Source organism: Cyanistes caeruleus, chromosome 2, assembly GCF_971803275.1.
Source record: "Cyanistes caeruleus chromosome 2, bCyaCae1.hap1.1, whole genome shotgun sequence".
Lineage (NCBI taxonomy): Eukaryota > Metazoa > Chordata > Aves > Passeriformes > Paridae > Cyanistes > Cyanistes caeruleus.
In genome coordinates, this window is record NC_141702.1 from 33,684,936 (window position 1) to 33,689,683 (window position 4,748).

The following is a 4,748-nucleotide window of genomic DNA, read 5'->3' on the forward strand; positions in this document are numbered from 1 at the left end:
CCTTACCATGTACTGAGGTCAGGCTAACTGGCCTAAAATTATCAGGATCCTCCTCCCCACCCTTTTTGTGAATGAGCATCACATTGGCCAGCTTCCAGTCATCTGGAACCTCACCAGTGAGCCAGGACTGATGGTAAATGATCTTCACAAGCTCATCTGCCAGCTCCTTCATCACCCTGGGATGGATCCCATCTGGGCCCATAGATTTATGAACATCCAAGTGTCTCAGCAGTTCTTTGGCTGCCTCCTCCTGGATAACAGGGGGATCATTCTGCTCCCTGACACCATCTGCCAACCGAAGATGACAGCTGTCCTGAGGACAAGCCATCTTCCCACTAAAGACTGAGGCAAAGAAGGTGTTAAGCACTTCCCCCTTCTCCTCATCTGCAGTTACTAAGTTCCCTCCCACATCCAGAAGAGAACAAAGGTTGGTCTTACCCTTCCTTTTACCATTAACATATTTGTAAAAACATTTTTTATTATCCTTTACAAAAGTTGCTAAATTAAGGTTGAACTGAGCTTTGGCCTCCCCAATGTCCTGTGCCCTCCAGATCTCTGTTTTGAAGTATGTCCACCTTTCCAGGACTACTTTGTTTTTAAGGGCTTTTTCCAAAGAAACTCTCTGAATAAATATCCTAAATAGGCCAAAGTCTGCCCTCTGGAAGTCCAATGTAAAAGTCTTATTAATGTTCCTCCTGATTTCACCAAATATTGAGAATTTTATAATTTCATGATCACTATGCCCCAAGTGGCCTCCAACCACTTCTATTTGCAAACAACAGATCTAACATAGCCCCTCCCCTGGTGGGTTCACTCACCAGCTGTGACAAAAAGTTGTCATTTACACTCTAAGATCTTCCTGGACTGCCTCTTTTCTGCTGTATTAAGTTCCCAGCAGATATCTGGAAGGTTAAAATCACCTACAAGAGCAAGGGCTGGTGATCCTGAAACATTCTACAGCTGCTTATAGAATGAGTTGTCCAGCTCATTCTATAAGCATCCCTGGTTGAGTGAACAATTACAGATTACCAGCTGGATGTCAGCCTTGTTGGCTTTCTTTCCCCTTAATTCTTACCCATAGACATTCAACCTCATTGTCATTAGTTTTAATATCCATGGCGTCAAAAGCCTCCCTAAAGTGAAGGGCCACCCCTCCACCTCTTCTTACTATCCTGTCTCTTCTGAAGAGCTTGTTGCCATCCAGTGCAGTGCTCCAGCCATGTGAGTTGTCCCATCACAGTTCCATGATGGTGACTACATCCTAGCTTTGCTCTTGCACCTTGGCTTCCAGCTCTTCTTGTTTGTTACCCATGCTGTGTGCATTAGTGTACAGCTGGGCTTCTGATTTCACCTCTAACTCAGGCTTATCAACCTTGGCCTGCTTCCAGAGAACCCAGCTGCATCACATTCCCCCTTCAAACCTAGTTTAAAGCCCTCTCCGTGAGTTCCACCAGTTCATGGGCTAAAATCCTTCTGCCTTTAACAGAGAGGTGCAACCCATCCAGTTCCAACAGTCCAGGTGCTGTAAAAGTTGCCCCATGATCAAAGAGCCCAAAATTCTGCTGATGACACCAATCCTGGAGCCACCTGTTCATAATGTGGAATCTCCTATGCCTTTAATCATTTTTCTCTGCCATGAAAGGAACTGAGCAGAACACTACCTGTTCTCCTGCCCTATCAACCACTTGACCCAGTGTCCTAAAACCCCTTTTAATTTCCCTGCTGCTCCTCTTTTCAATCTCATCACTGCCAGCCTGGAGTAAGAGCAGCGGATAATAATCAGAGGGCTGCCTCAGCCCAGGGAGTCTCTCGTTAATATCCTGTACCCAGGCCCTAGGGAGGCAGCAGACCTCCCTGTGGGTTGGGTCATACGGGGCTCTCTGTTCTCCTCAGGAGGGAGTCACCCACTACCACTACCCATCCCATGCCTGACTGTCATTCAGAAGGCAGACTGCCTGCTTCAGACTTGGGCAGCAGTTTTCAGCATTGGTATCAGCCTTGGAGAGTCCCTGGATGCAAACTTCCCAACACGTAGGAATATGCCTCCTCAGTTTTGTCTCTCATTGTCATGAAGAAGATTAAAAAAAAAAAAAAAATTCAATAATTTTCCTTGCCTTTTTCTTCATAGCCATCACCTAAAGGCCATGAAAACAAAGGTAGCTCACTATTAGAAATCATATTCCTTCATTTGAAAATTTAAATTATTGACACTTTCCTGTAATGAAAAACATTGTGCAACACTGCTTTTAATTTGTCACGCAGAGTAGATTAAAATATCTAAAAGATATTGTATTAAAAACACTGAAAACCATAAAAAACCCCTTTGCAACAGTCCTTGTTTAATTATTTCAAACATAACACTTCATATTGCAAGTTGCCTGACATTGTACCTGTATGTTTGATCACTGGAGGCAAAGACTCTCCTTCATAAAAGACAATATTCAAGGCTTTCCATCACTCAAAGTGTCCTATAGGCTTAAGAATAATAGTGCTGCTGGTAAACTGATGGCAAATTCAAGTCAGGCATGCATTCAGAGGACAGCTTCTTGATCCCTATAGGCTTAAGAATAAATAGAGCCTGTTTCACCAGTCAAAAAATGAGGCCCTGTGGGTCAGTTCTGCAAAACCACAAACATAGCACCAAATAGAAAGGATTACTAACCTCTATTCAAACTGGGCTCTCTTGGTAGGTTCTGTTACACAACTTTTCCAAAAGCATGTTAGATATTGGCAGACACCAAGAAATATCATCCAAGTCCTGTTTTCACTCTCTCTCTCCCTCTTTTTCTTCTTTCTTTAGTATACTCGGTCAATTTGGTGTCCTGGAGAGAGAAAAAAATGTTCCATGAAGAAATCACTTTGAGGCTTAATTTCTCACTGCCAAAGTACTTGGGACACTTGTTTTTTCCAGTATTTCTCTAACTCTTGTTATCACTACTGCTGACTCATCTCCTGATGCTGAGGGAAAAACAGTTTTATGGGAACACAAAGAGGTCATGACTGAATTATTTTGGCTGTTATAAATGTCTCTGCACTCATTCTCTGCACTGCTATTAAACAGATTTTCATAAATCCTGGATCAAAGCTAGTGTTCCAGAGTAGAAAGATTCCCAGAGAAGTGGAGAGGCATGCAGCATTACCTCTCGAGCAGAAGCAGCATCTCTCAACCAGCTGTAGTGAACATCACTCTCCTGAATACTGATGAAGCAGTACTTCACAGCAATTCCATTCAGTACTTCCCAGTTGGAAAATAATGTCTCCAACCTTCCCTCTAAGTTCTTGTAAGGTGCAGTAAATCAGGACTGATATGTCAAGGTGCCTCTGGAAAACATAAATGTTCTGCTCTTTTTTTTCTCCTTTTTCCCTGCCTCCCTTGCATACAGATTTTGTTTGTATAGAAACAAAGAAAATCCTGAATTATTTCTCCCTCTTTCATAAAATCCCACATTCTCTCTGCATATGCGTATAAATGTATTCAAAAGCAAATCAAGTAATTGCAATGAATCACTATTTCAATGAATTTTACCTGCATTTGCTGTCTCTTAGCAGAAGTTATTTGTAAATTCCTTTAACAAAAATTTGTTTGTATATTATGCTGTTTGTGACTGGTTCAGTGTACACATACATAGTAACATTATGTGCAACTACATCCCATTAATCAATCAGACAGGTTGTGTCTATTTCTTTATCAGAGGCAGAAAAATATCATCATTATGTGATGAGAATATGGACAGACTATGCAGCTAAACACAGCATTGATCAGGAATGAATCTGCAAGTCTTTCTACTTTTCTCAAGATTTTAATCAAAGTAATAATCAAGAGTGTGTGTGTGTTCATGTGAAGATGGATAGGTGATGAAGAGACAAAGAAACAGAAAAATCCCTTCTATTAAGAGCCACTCCTGGATACTTTCCTTGCCATGAGCTGCAATGTATCATGAACTAGTAGGTTGTTCAGACAATCCTCATCTGGTGAAATTCAAGAGTATTTTATAGTTCACATGCTAAAATGAATGTCAAATTATTCATAGGCAAATGCACATAGTAACAGAGGGGAAGATTTCTCCTGACCTGAAATAGGTTTGCAATTCTCACCCTCGCCAGACAAAACATCTCACAAGCAGACAGAGAAGTGCATGGGCTGTACTGCTGCATTAAAGGGACACAGTGGCAGCCTGAGGACAAAGCTCATTGCTGCTGCACGTTGTGCATGAGACCATCCTGGGGCAGATGTGTCCTCTTCCCACCATGTACAGCAGTCAGACCTACAAACAAGACAGACAGAAGAAAGCAGCTCAAGTTTGGCATCCCCTTAGGTTTTAGACATGGAATGCTTGCTCCATAATTACTATTAGCACAAAGAAAGTTGGTCTGGACTGGGAAGACATCAAACTTTGACTGCTTAGAAAGTCAAAGACTGGATTGTCAACACAGAGTAAGCATGTGCAGCTTGACTGCAAGCTGACAGAAAGTCTTGAGGATCACAGTATAATTGATACTCACCTGCACTGATTGCTAATCACCTGCATCTCTCCTAAATCCTGTCTCAGGTATCCTCTTCCTTAATAAAGTTCTTGGTGAACTTTGTTTCATCTGTCAGTTACTTGGAACTGTCACTGAACTCTGGAATATTTTTCATTAAGACCTGCTGTGGGAAGTCTGGAATAAGCACAATGAAAAAAAGCAAGAATAAATCCTCTCACTACATGTTCAGCTGAGGGCTGATGGCTCAGATTACTGTTGGCATC

General features: G+C 41.9%; 1 long non-coding RNA gene across 1 annotated transcript; it reads right to left on the reverse strand.

Annotated features, from left to right (window-relative positions):
- Positions 1–2,337: 2,337 nt before the first annotated feature.
- LOC111926072 (uncharacterized) lies at positions 2,338–3,317 on the reverse strand. The gene is made up of 3 exons (XR_002862650.2): positions 3,141–3,317; positions 2,663–2,822; positions 2,338–2,560 (listed from the first exon to the last, which is right to left on the reverse strand). It is a non-coding gene; the product is annotated as an uncharacterized LOC111926072 (long non-coding RNA).
- Positions 3,318–4,748: the final 1,431 nt, after the last annotated feature.